Genomic DNA, 16558 nt, shown 5'->3' with positions numbered 1-16558 from the left:
AGATTATTCAAATTATCATTATCTTAACATTTGTTTTGAAAATATTTGGCTAATTTTTTTTTCTCATGAAATTCACATGCATAGATAAAAATGCAGGGTTATATCTTCAGGAAATAAGTTCATACCTCAATGGCAAATTGATTTTATCTAGTGTGACTATCTCATCATTTAATAAGGGCTCCTGTTGCATTGTGTGAAGAATTATGAAGCTACATCAGCCCTGATAAGAAAAAAAAATGGCATTAACCAGTAATGTCTGTGATGAGAACAGGAGGGGAATGGCTGCACATATGTCAGAAATGTCTGGAGTAAGAGAACATATTCCTTGGATTTGTTTAGTGATTTTGTTTTGTTTTTCAGAATTAAAATGTGTATGTATTTTAGATATTATAAATAACATGTAGTCATTGAACAAATTTAAAACAGTACAGGCCATATCTGGAAATAAAGTGGAAACCTTTTTTCTTCACTCTGCTTTACTCTGAGATGCTTTCCTTTAATGCTTCAGGGGTCACCCTTACATGGTGCTCTGTTTATCTATAACATGCACACACATATTTATACTCTTTAAAATATACACTTTAAGTTATGCAATTTAAATTAAAAAATAATATCACACACATATTTACCTGAATATAGCCATATTAATTTTTAAAATACATCTTTATTGGTTTGTTTTCTGACCGATTGCCAACCTTTCTTCTTCCTCCTCCACCCAATTCTAAAGGCCTCATGTAAGCAATGTTGATAATATTTATCCATGTTGATGAAACCACACAAGTATATATCACAAACAAAACTTATACATATATTTAATTTTTGTGTTTAAAATATGATATTTTACATACTTCCAAGAGTCCTGCTTTTTCTTTTTATTTTACAAAACAGTCTGTAAATTCACCCAACTAAACTAACCCAGCTATTTTCTTTAAATGCTTTCCCAAGGTTTACGAAGTACTTTGATATCTAGTTTCTAATTCAGCCTTCATAAGCCACCAAGGTAATTATGTGAGATACTATTTCTTTTCTCATTTTTATAATGTGTAAACTACAGTTCAGAGAGATCAAGAAACTTATTCAGGTCAGACAAGCATTAAATGATAAGGATAAAACTTTTGTATGGATCTTCCTGTCCTAGACACAATGTTTCTTCCACTCTCCTAGCAATGGCCACAGTTAAGTTTCCCAGGGAGTTCAAGGGAAAAAAGGAAAGGCTCTGCACTAGGAGCTTTACAATTCACTCACCCAAGTTCATTGCCATGATAACCTTCCTTTAAAGTATTTTACTCATTTTTCAGAATAAGGATTTGAGATCAAAGTTTATAGAACATGTCCAATTTGCCCTACTTAGATAGAGATAAAAACAAAGCCCAATGAATCCCCAATCCTAAAATTCTATATTATAATAATATATTAAATTTGGGCCTGGATATTATGCATTCTTTCGTTTAAGTTATCTTAAAATATAACCTTCTGAGGATAATGTTTTTATTCGTCATTATTTATCTTTTTTAAGTAAATGGACAGTTGGGGGACAAATGCAAGAGAGATAAGGAAGATTTTCTCTGATTCACAGTGGCATAGAAGCAATAATGAGATGAGAAAGTACCATTCATTGTCACATCAAGCATATCTTACTGGACAGGGGGCTGGCCCTGAATGGGTCTGTCTAGGCCCAGCTGTACTGTGTGTGTTCTTGACCATATAGGAAAGGTTTTATAACATGAGTCCAGGCAACTATGTTGACACATTTGTTAAAGCTGGGACAGTAAAACTAGGAAAGACTTGGCATAGAAGAAGTAACAGGAGAGTCTAGGCTGGGCTGCCTTAGCTCACTGGGGAGTCAGAGAAAAAGGAGCCTTGGAGAGAGTTTCAGGGGATCAGCCTGGGACAAACCATGAGCTGACCATTGCCTTGGAGTTTAGGAGATGCCTGCCTGTGGGGAAAAAAGTGTGGTGGGGAGGCAGGGAGAAGAAGGAAAAGGAAATGGAACTGGCTGCTCCCCAGGGAGAGAGCATGCGTGCCCATGCCCACTGGCTAGGTCCTTTGTCTTGAGGTTTTTATCTTTTCTTGCAGTTGGGAACCTTAGGGGAGGTCTCAGGGGAGTATTTCAGTAGAATAGTAATCAGTTCTCCAAGTGTGTTCTTTCAGGGTCATGGTCTCCACTGATCAATCTGTCAGTGACAGTGCCTGTGGTCTTTGGTCATTGCACCTGGTTCTGGCCCCTGGCTTTACTGCTTTTATGGGCCTGAAGCTGAAATACAATCGAGGCCTAGATGTTATCTCCAGGGAGGAAAGACCAGGGTAGAAGATGTTACCCTGGGAGTAAGGTCCTTGTTTCCTCAATTTTGCCGCCTGCCAGGTACTCGGGGTCTTCTGCCCAAGTGATCACCTATACCTTGCTGTGACTTGCTTGGCCAGTTGGTTTAGCTGTCTGTCTCAGTTTCTGTAGTCTACTTGACAAAGAATCTTTCTAGCTTCTTACTATCCTGTCTCTGTTGTACCTGTACTGAATTAAAAAGCGAATTTCTTGGGTCTAGAATTCAAACTCCTATGTCTGAAAAGATCACATCTTAATCTGTGATGTCCTAATGATGAAGGCAAGTCTGAGTAGGACTAAGGCAAAATGCTTAGGCAACTGTAATAATGCCATTTCTTTAAAATACATGAATAATGAAAAAACAAGCATATATTTCATATAATTTTGTCCATTATATATAAGTCATACAATATGCTATGGGTTTTCATCAGATAAATGATGCTAACTATGTTAAATTTTCAAGGAAATATTGAAGTGTGCATGTGTATGTGTGTGTGATACTGATAGACATGGCCACTTGGCATTTGGTTTTGTGTGGGATTTACAAATCCCAGATAAATAGTGGATAGGTGGTAAGACTACATAAAGCATTTTGCCAAGAGGAAAAAAAATTCTGAACCTCAGGATATAAATAATATATGTCACTATAGATTGTGCATTCTATTTGACTAGTTGATTTGAAGAGTTATATGACATTTTTAGAACTATAAATAGCATAAGTTGTGCTTTATTGTCTTTACTATTTATTGTCAACCGAACACTCTACTCTATAAAGAATGCAACATTAAAACAAACTGTCCAGGTCTATACAATAGGAGTGAAGCCAAGAATAAGTGACTATGCTAGGCATTTTGACTGTGTAAATTGATCACCAGTGCGGTGTTCAAATGTATCTATCTATCTATCTATCATCTATCTATGTCCACGAAAAGATGGAAGATATCATGTATATGTGCATGTAGTATTTAAAACAATGGTTATTTTGTTATTTGCCATATCTAAGGCATTTAACTTAATGTTTTCATATGAATTATCTCATTTGATAACCATATTAACTGTATGGTCATTATTACTCTGACATTACCAAAAAGGTTGAATTTTCTAATAAGTTGTGAAATAGTTAGAATGAGAAACTGATTCTGTCTGATTCAAAGATCAGTCCTCTGCACTACACCTTAAGCTACTATTCAAAAAAACCCTCATTGCTTTGTAACTGACAACTAATATGAAATTTTCATGAATTATTCTAACCCATTGAGGCTCAGCCTTTTTCAGATGTAAATGTACTATTATTTACAATTGGTAACATTATTAGTAGGCCAGATGTTTTATATGGCTTCAAATTACTAGAAAAATTCCAACATGATCCTCATATGCAGCTATGTAGAAATAAAGTATAAATAATTTTGCACAAGTCTTCACAGAAGATAGCATAAATTGAATAATTTCTGCATATGGTATGTTTCAAGGGTGTATTCAGGACCTTAAAACATTTTCTTTAATATACTTCATAAAAGTTACCCAAGATCCAGGGATTTAATTTTTTTTCTCTTGATTTTCCATTAGACTTAAGTGATAAGGCTAATTAAAAAGATACCATTTATTGAACACTTAAAATGTGTTAAATATTATTATAGTTCGTGGATGAGATATGTAATTTTGTAAGTCCTCATACTCATTGTTCAGTGTGGTGTGTATTACTGCTGTTTAGTAACTGAGGTACTGATGATGTTCAGAGAAATTAAGTACATTCTCGAAGGAAACATACTAGTGAATGGCAGAGGACAGACAAGAACTCAGGTTTTTGAGTTCTGAAGACATTTCCACACTACAAGCTTTGCAATACCTTCTTTACAATACCAAAATTTTAACTTGACAAAGACAGTCCAAAATAACCAATTGAAGACATTTCTCCCACATAATGTGTTTGTGTTGGAGTGAAAGGAACGGGCTGAATTTTACTTTAGTTACCTTAGTGGTCATTTAAATTCTTCATTTAGAAATGATCACATGGTCAATGCTCTCACGCCGTTCTGTCAGAATGTGGTTGAAGCCTGGCATATGCCCATAAACAGACATAAAACCTGCTTCTTTGTTGGATGATCCATTGTCAAGTGCATTCTTCCCTAATACCAAACTCATGGGTGGGAACAGAATGGAGTTCTTGGTTTCCTTAAACTACTGTTTTTGGAACTTCAGAGCAATGCATTTTAAATTAGTTTAATCAATACATATACTTTGCAGTATTACTAACTTACATGATGATTATTGCCTATCTGCTGGAAGATCTGTTGCTTGCTATCCTGGTGTCAGAGTTCAAGTTTCAACAACTTCCAAGGATTTTAATAATCCTAGATGCTAAGAACCCTGGAGCTAGCAGCGAAATTAGAACTTTGCCCCATGTATGCATTTTACAGATGAAGAAACTGAAGCATGTTTTTTCAGGAAAAATTTAGACTCTTCAATGCTTCTCTCATATCTGACCCTGCCAACTGTTCTAGTCCCATCTCCCCACTTTCTCATTCCTACAACTTAAGTCTTCTGAAATATAAAACTTTATACAGTCCCAATACCTCATAGCCCTTGTTCAATGGGGTGATTCTTTCTCTTTTCCCACATGTTAGGTAGCCTTTCTGTGAGAAATCACCTGGGGAACAATCTAGAATTTTATACCAGGTTTATTGAAGGAAGAGGGGGAACGGGGTTAAAAGGAAGAGGAAACTCCCAGACCAACTTGAGCACCCCTAGTAGCAAGGGGAAGAGATGAAAGGGGGGAAGAAAAAAAAAAAGAAAGAGTGAAGACTCCCAGTCACCCACAGGGCCTATAGGAATCGCTTGCGTGTGCTTCTGCAGGCTCGGACACCACACTTTTCCAAACTTATGTTTCGATTAGGGTGAGTTCACCCATCAACACTTTTGGCCAGTTATTTACAACTCCCTGCTTTTCCCTCACCAGGCCAGTCAATATATTATGCTAGGTCCATCAGTATTTCCTCTGGGAACAAGCAAAGTCCATTTTCATTTCCTATGGGAAGGGCTAGGACCAGGTTAATTTGCATATGTTTTATTTGCATATGTCAAAAGCCCAGGAGGGCAGTTCAGCTGCCTCCATGTTCTGATACCACATTAAACCTAGTTTTCTCTCTTTGAAGGCTTTCCTTGTCTGTCCTAGGACCTTAACTCTATACCCCTCCTCAGGCTGCCACATTTTCCTGTACACCTTGTATTGGCCATAACCATAACATAATTCAGGCTAACTTTTAAATTTCTAATTGTATGGCTCAATTATTGATGTATATGTGTCTGTGTCTTTTTGTGATTTTTATCCCACACCCAATTAGATAGATGCATAGCTTTATAACAGCATATCACAAATGAAACTGTAAAAGAACAAAAACAGTATGTTAGTTTGCTATAGGGTTCCTATAACAAAATAACACAAACATGATGGCTTTAAACAATAGAAATTCATTTTATCACAGTTGAGAAGACCAGAGTCTGAAATCAAGATGTTAACAAGGTGTATTCCTATGCCTCTCTTCTAGCTTCTGGTGGTTGCCAGCCATCTTTGGTGCTCTTTGAATTCTAGGCACATCACTCCAATTTCTGCCTCTGTACTCATATGACCTTCTTCTCCCTTATTCTTTATGTGTCTCTCTGTGTCTCTTCCTCTTCTTATAAGGATAGCAGTCATTAGATTAGAGCCCAGCCTGAGTCCTGGATGATGTTATCTCAGGACCCTTAACTAATTAGATAAGTGAAGACCCTATTTCTAGATGAGATCACATTCTATGGTTCTGGTTATACATGAATTTGGGGGAACACTATTCAGCGCACTACAGAATGTTAAGTGGTCTGACTAGTCACTTTTTTTTTTAATGGCAGAACTGAGACTAGAAATCCTTAATTCCATACAGCAAGCTGTCTCTTAAATGATTCATAAATTTGATTTAGTAACTGGAAACAACCAACCTGTTTACTTTGTTTTAAGGATTTGAAAGATGGAGACTGTCTTCCACAAGTAGTCTACTTTTCTTAAAATAATAGCACTAACTTTCCATGCCTCTACCCGTGTTTAGTTTTCAATGGTTTTCCTTAGATAGAAAAGTTTGTAATTAACTTGGCATACTAGGAGAAAGTTGGGTTGAGTGAGAGTTGAATTATACTCTGGAGGTTGTGTATGGCTGTATGTACCTCTTAATGCTTCTAATTTCTAGGGTTGTAATGATCTCAAGATAGCTAAAACTATTTTTAGGGAACATTTTCTTTTTTTTTCCTATGAAGGAAAGCTCTTCTTTCCCCAGACTGTTTGCTGAGACATAAGACTTGATATCAACCTTTAATCTCTCTTCTATTTTCTCATTTTGTTCTTATAAACAGAAAGGCAGTTGTTCTTTCTATCCTGAAAAAAAAAATTCTCAAAACAAAATAACCCAATAGAACACATTAGCCACCTTAAGTCAAAATACTGTTAAATTACTTTTTATTTATTTATTTTTTCTGTGATGGAATTTCTTCTCCCAAGTTTTTAGCTCACTTTGAATTTGCACTTAACATTAGCCTCATCCCCTATCAGCAATATACACTATATTCTTATGTCCTAAAATTTTACAGATGAGAAAAGTGGAATTCATAGAGCTGCATCATCTATTCAGAATAGCATAGCTAGTACGTAGCAGTGCTGAGTTTCCCACAAGTTTCTCTAGTTTCCAATTCCAAGTTCTTTCCTAATATCTTTGTCCATGTTGAGCTCATCTCATCTACAAGCTTCATTTAGAAGTCTTGATTCTAAATCAATAGTGAGGAGGTCAGAGTTGGTGTTTGGATATTCCAGCTGCTCTACTCATGAACCTTAGACTGTTCCTCAGCCTGACATAATGAGTGTTGAGAACAGAAATGAAAGGACCACCTGCCAAAAATTTCTGAAGGTTCTTTTTTTTCCCAGTGAGAAGCCAGAAGATGATTCTGTGCTATCCTGAGCCAAATTAGTTATTGAAAAATGATATACATTGATGAAGGATTTAAGCAAAACACATTTCTTGCATTTTTATAGAAACTTTAGTTAAAAAATAATATTTTATTGGCACAACAATCCTCTGGAATTGACAAAATTGAGTACAAATCACCAGACAGTGTTTTCTTTCTCAGCAATATATCATTTGAAATGAAGTTCTTAATATTTAGATAAAAGTCTCTTCTGTTATTTTTATTTATTTGTGTCCAAGTGTAAGAAGGATTTTGTTTAGTGTAGAAGTCCCTAAAATGTAAAAACTATGACCACTTACATAATCTGTCATTGTGACTTCTCATTATATTGGTAATATAGTTTAAAAATAATAAGAGAAAAGAAAAAAATGAAAAGGAAGAGAAGGGAATGGAAAGGAAAGGGAGGGGAAAGGAGGGAAGGGAAGAAAATAAAGAGGGGTGAGAGGGAAGGATAATGATAAACAAACAAATTTGAAAACAAAGATTCACCAAATAAGTTATTCACTTGACAAATGTTTGTCATTATACATGTCAGATAAAGGCTTTCTATACATCAGACACTGGATTAGGAATTTGTGATGCAATGATTAACAAAAAGTTATCTCTTTTTATATGTTAGAGGAAAATATAAACAAATAAATGATTAATTATAATATGTTAAAGGATGACAAAGAAGTAAATACATAGGCTAGTGAAAATTCTTAGCTGGATAGTCAATCAAAACTTCAGAAGTAAGGAATCACTCCTCTTTTTACAGATGAGGAAACTGAGCTCTAGATAAGGACAAAAAGAGTTGGGGAGCTTACCAACAGTGTAAGGTGTCTAATATTTATTTATGTTACTTGACTGTGAGCTATATAGATATTAATGCTGGGAACTTAGATTTTTCCTTTATTCTACATTACTTTTACAGTGGTGCTTGAAAGCCCAGATCTTTCTTCATGGACATAGTGAAACAGTGACAGTTTCTGATAAATCCCATTAAAATGGCTGTATTTGTACATGGTTTGTTTTCTTAATTTTGTTTTTGGTTAAATAAATGCAGAGGTAGTTAGTAGACACAACCAGATTTCAATCTTATATCTCCCCCACTCCCTCCCAGTCTACTGCTCTTTTAACTACTATTTCTTTTAGCAAAGTGATTCTTAACTGGGGATGATTTTTGCCCCTCAAAGATATTTGGCAATATCTGGTGACATATTTTAGTTGTCACAATATGGGAGGGAGGGTATGCCATTGGCATATAGTGCACAGGACCAGAGATGCTACTAAACATGTCTCAATGTAAGGACAGCCCCTACAACAAAGATTTACCTGTCCAATATATAGTTAGTACAAATAAATTAAAAAGAACTATTTTGTTAGTGTATATTTTATGATAACTAGAGCATTATACCAATATTCAAATTAGCATATCTGTTCAATTTAAGAAAAAGCTGATATTACATAGCTATACTATATATAGCTTCCATTTTAGTTTATTTTTTCCTACATCTCACATATCCCAGTGCAGAGGACAGTGCACACCACATATTAGACTCTCACTAAATATTTGCTGAATTAAACACTACTGTTGGGTAAGTTATTACTAATCATTATTGAGAGTTTACTACCCTTCAGGCAGGTTGTATGCATACTTTCTAATCTTAAAAAATAATCTTCAAAGAAGGCATTATCATCTTCACTTTTAAATTTCAGTTTCATATTTCTAAAAATGGATATGTTTCACTTGGAATCCCTCCAAAACTTTGGAAACTGATATAAGATTCCCTGCTGGTTTCCTGGACGCTTATTTTGTGTCTGTTAGCCATTATAAAAATAAATTGCTTTACTCACAGAATATTGATAATTGTACAACATTGCTAGTTTGTCTTCACTAAAATATGAGTTTACTGCCATATAAATATTTGTAGCTTTTCAAATTTACATAAAATTGACTTGCACCACACTTATTTTATTTAGAGGACATCCCTAAAGAGGATTACTAAAAATCAGACAGACAAACAATACTGCCACAGCTTCTGAAACACTTCATTTTTGAATAAATTTCTCATTTACCAAGTTCTTATTTATTTGATATTAAGATTTTTCTCTTTGTTAAATTAGAAAGCAAAACAGGAATATAATAAGATAGTGTAACTTCAGCTTCTTACAGAAATGCCTTCAGTAAATTAGGTCAATGTGTGTGTGTGTGTTTGAATGTATGTCCACATGTACTAAAGAGACATTTACGTGAACAATATTTTAGCACATTTTAAAAACCTAAAAAAAGTCATTATTTCTCATTTTATCAGCAGTTCTTAATTGTGTGGAGGGTAGAAGCTAAGGGTGGTTATTGACATGTATTAAATAACAACTCTTTACCAGAATTTTGGCTGAGTAATTTGGTATATATCTATTTTTATCATTTTGACAAACATGTGTAAAGTATTTCACTAAGTTTTAAAGATGAAGGTAAGTAATCTGACTAGGAAATCAGCATATAAACATAAGCTCAGCTTCACTAGAAGTCGGTGAATTCACATTACCATCACAATGACCACATACCTCATCCACTCAGTTTGGAGAAATTAAAACATCTAACTGTTGGCTGAAATATGGAACAATGTATCTGCTGGTCAAAAAGAAATTTAGCATTGCTGTTCTGGAAAACAATTTGGCACTAACTCAGAAATTTAAAAAGGTACATGCTTGCATGGACCTTTATTATGAGTGTTTCATCAGTTAATGATTGTGATTAATCTCTTATGACCCCCTAATGTTTGTTGGGCCAGGATGGGGGTGATAGGCTCTGTTTACTTTTGACCCAAAAACAGTCTTCCTAGGAATTGACTCTAGAGACATGCTTACACATCTAAGAGACATAGGTAAGAATGTTCATGGAAGAAAAAATTTAAATTTATAATAGCAAAACAAAACTGAGGAAAACACCCAAATACTTATTGCAATAAAATGGTTAAGTAAATGTTATTACTATAGTTATATAACACAATACTATACAGTAATAGAAATCACTGAACCAGAGCTAAATGTATTCAAAGGCAGGAACCTCAAACATGAAGTTGGGTCAAAAAGGCAATTTGCAGAAAAATGCATTCAGTATGATTACATGCGCCGGGGAGAGAAGTCCCCAATACTTCTGGCTGTAAAAGCCAGCAGGCACTGCGGCTGAGTAGGACGAAGGGCTTCTGGGGTCCCAGGCACTCTTCTTCAAGGATTTGTGTGGACTTACTCAGACTTAATTGCTCTGAGCTCCAGCACGAGGGAAGCGGATCAAAGGGCACCAGGGACAGAGGGAGGAACTGAATTGTCTGGTAATGGGGAGAGGGCTGGAAGGGCAGCTTTCTCCCAGACAAATGCAAAGGCCACTGTTTCTTTGCTGAGCCCTCTCACCATAAAACCAGCAGGCAGGTGCCATATCTGAGTCTATCAAATACTGTTTACCCTGCCCTGGTGATTTCCTGAGACCCCACCCCACCCAAATTGCAGGCCCACCCAAACCATTTCCAGTGGCCTTTTCATATAGATGGCCTGTGTTGGCTCATGCTGCACTCTTCTAAAAGCTCTCAAATGTTCACAAGCCATAAACAAGCAGCGTCGGGCCTTGGTGTGTCCTGTGCCTTTTGCTAAGTGACCTGAGGCCCTGCACCAGTAGCAGCCAGCCTTGGTTCACAAGCTGGCCTCTCCCAGGCACCTCCAGGCCCAACACAAGTAGCAGCCACTTGAAATCACTTTGTAGCTCATGCCCTGTGGCCCCAGGCAGAATACAGGCCGTGGCTAACCTTGGCCTGCGCCTCTCAGGAGGCCTGGAGCCAGTGCACCCAGAGGACAGCTTCAGGCTACAGTGAAGCCCACCATCGACATCCATGATCAACACACTCAAAAGGTGGACTAACCAAGCACCAGAACTCCACTGGAGATAGTCCTCTTCCGTGGGGTCAGCCCCTGAGTAGCAGATCCTCTGCTATAGTCACTGCCAATCCATCTGGGGGTAAATTCCTCCCATCAAAAGCAATCAAGGCTCAACTACCACAGGAGGGTACACATAGTCCACCTGGACAGCACATCTGGAGCACCCAGCTCAATGACTGCCACTCTACCAAGACGCGGAGGCATAGCAGCTCTACTTAATACATAGAAACAAACATAGAAAGTCAAATACTGTATGAATCTAAATAAGTCTAACTCATAAATGCAGAGAATAGAATGGTGGGTCCCAGGGGCTCAGGGTTAAAGGAAATGAGGAGATGTTGGCCAAATAGTACAAAGCTTCAGTTGTTCAGGATAAGTTCTGGAGATCTTGTTGGTAGCACAGTGACTAAAGTAGCAATGCTGTATTGTATATTTGAAATTTGTAAAAAGGTAGATCCTTTCATCTTCCCTCCCCTAAAGAGTAATGGTTTGAGGTGATGGCTATGTTAATAAGTTTAATTGTGGTAATCATTTCATAATATATACATATATCAAAACATCATGTACAACTTAAATATATACAACTTTTATCAATTATATTTCAATCAAGCTCCAAAAATTTAGTTACCAAAAGAAAAAAAGAAACAGAAAAACAAAGCCAATGGGTTCCCAGTTTAGGATAAAGCCACTGTATAAAGTTGTCCTGGGGAAATGTACAATTCACATTCCAGGTGCAGTTTTACTTCTGGAGAATATACCACATCAAGAACCACAAGAAAGCTTCTCCAGAATATATATTTGAAAACTATGTTGAGCTATAAAAGGCCTTGCATAAATACATGATCACTGAAAAACACAATTTTTGTTGAGTTAGATCTGACACTTGTTTTTGACTGTTGGCATCTGAATCCAAAAATGACCCCAGTTTTTCCCTATCATGTCAACTTTTTAAGATACAGGATACCCTCTCTTTGTTCCCAAAATCATAAATAATGTACATACAAAGGAAAATAAGGAAAAAATTACATGTTTATTTAGAGTCATTTTATTCATATAAAGGCTATATATTGTTACTGTCAGTCAAATTGTGTACAAGGAGTAAAGTTCTGCTAACAAACATACACAATAAGGTATTTTATCTTTTCAATGACAGGCTAGGAAATGCAAAATGAGATACTTGGAACTCTCCTTCAGTTGGCAAAGCTTTCACAAATTGCTTCATGAGACCCAGTTATATGTGCAGAGGTAGGAATATAATGTTCTTTTTGTCAGCAAGTGGCTCATGTAGAATGTTTGGATCACCAGGTTTGAGGTCAGATCTTGGAGGTGAATTCGACTCCACCCAGTGTTCTCATGAGCTCTGCTGTCCCACATACACAGAAAACAGGGATACTTGGTGTATCTGCGTTGCTGACCAAGAAGGAAACAGACCATTTTAAGGTCAACACACATGATCCAATTGTGCTTTTGATATTGCAGCAGATCAATGACTCTCTTTATGTCTTCATATTCTTCACAAAAACAAACTGAATGGCCAATTGGGACTGCACTAAATAAATTGCCATTGTGGGGGGAAACACATTTCAAGTTCTGCTTTGAGCTATCAATGAACAGTCACCATTCATTTGCATTATAGACTGGAATTCCCAATTCCTCCATTAAACCATGTATGTTATGGCAATACACAAAGCTGCCGTCACTTCAAAAGTACTACAGAAATGCACTTTCTCTTGATCAAAAGAAGGTTGCCTTTGCTCCTTTTTCAAGCAAGTTTCTCTCATGCGGCCTTGATGATAGGAATTCTGAAGCCTTTTTGGATAGTCCCAAATCTCATGCCAAATCATTCAACTCATGCTGATCAAATGCCTTACGAAATGAGTCATCTTCAATTTCAAAATCTTCATCATTGCTGTCACTTAGTTCTTTGCCATACTCTTGTTTTTCAAAGGAGGGTAATTCAATGAAAACTGGCACTGGGATTTCAGCTAAATGAGGCACTGAGCATATAGCTGATGGCAGACTAGGATACTCTATTTTACATTTATTTTTCTTGTTATATCCTTACGTTTGCACTATACAAAAGTAACAGTCACTTGAATGATCTCTGGGCTCTCGCCAAACCATAGGTATACCAAATGGCAATTTATCACATGTTCTCTACATTCACATCCTTAAACTTTCAACACACTGTTTGCACACCTTGTGAGGGGCCCAAGACTTACCTTGATCACTAAGTTTTACTTTAAAATATGCAAAATAGGCTTGCCTGACAAATGTGCTGATGTTTGTCCTTTGGGAATGGTGAAACTGCCACAGATATAACAAAATGAGTCAGAATTGTTTAGGCACGTATGATGAGAAATAGCAGAGGCAGACATGATCTGAAGGAAAGGAAATAAGTACATATAAATAAAATAAATAAATGATGTTAACTCCTTGTATACAAACAAGAACTCGGACTACACTTCAGAATACAATTCTCTATAAAGAGCAGCGCACAACCTCTCACCGCACTCTCTCATGTGTAACTGAATAGCCTAGGCAAGTATGAACCTGTCGCTGGTCTCCAAGGTCATCCCCCATCCCTCCCAACATGAGGGAGGCTTTCTCTCAGCCAATAGGAGAGCACTAGTGCTTCCTTTGATCCAGGCTCAATCTAGCCTAGAGTAGTTGCATTAAGATAAGCTATCCAGAAAAAACTTGACATGATAGAAGAAAACTAACTGTAGTTTTGAAATCAGCATGCCTATTTAAGTTTAAAACAGCTGAAAAATTGAACTCTACAGAAATTATGTTAAAAATTGTTCCCCTGTGTTATCTTTCTATATATGAAAAAAGTGATGGAATACCAGGAGTGGATGATAGATTTGGACTCAGTTATTTGGGGGAAAAAATTAGCTCATTCACCACAGCTTCTCATAAGGCAACTAAGACTAATTTGGTGAAGTATGTTAGATGTTGCTGAGTAGTCAGCCTTTCTCATAGTTTTATTTTTATTTTTTTTTTTATCAGCATGAGAGTTGGTAGCTTCAGTAATATATATGACCAGTAAACCCCAGTGTCAGGAAAAGTGGGCATTATTGGTTGAAACTTTATAAACCAAATTTATACAACTTTCAAAGGCATTATACAATCCACATACAAAGAAAAGAGCAGAAAATGAAGAATCAGAAAGATATGTTTGAATCTGAGCTCACTCACTTTATAGGTGCTTGGCTTCTTATTTCATCAAATTTAACCTCTCTCAGTCTCTGTTTACAAATGTTTGAGATGGGAATAAAAATCTTTCTCCATTGTTATGAGGATTACATGAATAAATGTGCTTAAGAGCCTGCCATAATACCTCTCACAGAGTCTTACTTGGGTAGTAAATATTAGGTCCCTCGGCCATAGTCTGAAATAGATATAAGCCAGTAACGAAAGGAACAGTTTGTATAGTCAAACATTGAGTAGGTAATTAATTGATTACTTGACTGATTCATTCATACATTCATTTTTAATTGGTTAATTGATTTATGTAACATTTTTGATCAGTTGTTCTATGAGAAATGAGCTTGCTTTGGGGAAAATACTACTTCACAAAATGTCATATGCATTATCTGGAAGAATGTATGAGGAATTAAAGCACTACTCAAATGTCAGCAATACTTTCTCTAATCACTCCCAGAGATTAAAATAAGTATATATTAACAACTGTAGGTGAAAGTAATCATTATGTATAGGCATTTTCAGATGGTTGTATAAGCAGAACAAGCCAAGGCAAAAGATGGAGAAGCAGACAGAAGAATTCTATCTTATTTTAGTGTCAGACCACAAGCCAACATGTAGAATTAGGTCTTGTCATCTGTTTTTGTCATTCATCCAGTCATTTGTCCATCTTTCAATCTGTCTATTTATTCTTTTATTCATCTCTTTTCATTTACCAACTTATCAATTCATCAATCAAATACTTGTTAAACCTTTATTAAGTTCTAGGCAATAAGAATATAATAATAGGTTTATGTCCTCAAGGACCTCACCACCTACTTACAGAATAAGCATGAGATATATAATTAATAGAACATTGGTTAGATTTTTAAAAATAATATTTTATATAGATTAGTGGCTATAAACTCAGAATTTACAGTTATGAAGACTTAGATTCGAATTTCAGTTCCTCTACATAGTAAAGTTAAGCAAGTTAACTAACATTTATTAAAACCATTTTAGCCATAAACTTATAATTGTAATAATGCATATTTCATAGGACTACTGTGCAGATGTAATTAGATTATATAGATGAGAAGCTTGACTCAATATTTGAATGTCGTAATGATGTCGGGTTATGTAGAGGAACTAACTTGATTTTGAAGTGAACATGCCAGAGACATTTTCTAGAATGGACCTTAGAATTGTATCTTAAAAGGGAGTCAAATCTTCTAGAAAGCATATCAAGGGTATAGGTGGAGATGGTTTGCGGCAGATAGAGCAGCATTTGCAAAAGCATTGTGGAGACTAAAGGCTTAGGTATAAAACACCATTGCTACTTTGGCCCTTTACTTTTCAAAGCCATATATGAAAGAGCAAGTGAGGAAAGAAAGGATATAAAATTTTAAAAAAGCACAGTTCAAATAGAGAAAGAGCTTAAAAACATGGGTTTATAGTTTTTATGGCTGAGTCTAGGTAGTCTTTAAAAGTTTCACATGTTTAAAAGCTAACGTATATAAATAAATGGCCATTATTATTAAAAGGAGAACAAACTTATTTTAATCAATGGGTTTTTTGATTTGCTAAATGCAACAAGAAAATATTCAGTCTCATTAGAAGTTTTAGTGGGTTAAAATTTGTTTAATTTTATGCCCAAGCATGTGAATACATTTTTTTTCAGATATTTGATTAAATGTAACATATATGACATTTAGTGAACTGCAGGAAAAAAAAAAGTAATCTCTTCTCTTTGGGATATATTGCAGATAATGTATTGCACACAGGACAGGAGAATATATCATTTGCTATTAGAATGAGGTTTCTTTGATGGATCATACAACTATATTTAAAATGTACTTGAAGTAGAATGACATCAAACACTTGTATATTTATTGAGAGAAAATATGTACTCCTGAATATTTGTCACCAAATCTCTACCATAAAGCAATACAATTTATAAATACTCACTGAATGCTTAACTGTTCTGTTAAATTTTTAGAGGGTGGGGATATATTTTGATTTTTACAGTGTCAGGAATTCTAACAGAAATTTATAAAGCTTTAATTTGTAATTATAATGTTTCTTACTTCTGAAGATATTAACAGTGGTTCATGATCACAACACCAAATTTGAAGAAAAACAATTGCAGTTAAC

This window comes from Furipterus horrens, unplaced genomic scaffold, assembly GCF_987537825.1.
Source record: "Furipterus horrens unplaced genomic scaffold, mFurHor1.1.pri manual_scaffold_2, whole genome shotgun sequence".
NCBI classification, from domain to species: Eukaryota; Metazoa; Chordata; class Mammalia; order Chiroptera; family Furipteridae; genus Furipterus; species Furipterus horrens.
This window is presented reverse-complemented; position numbering follows the sequence as displayed.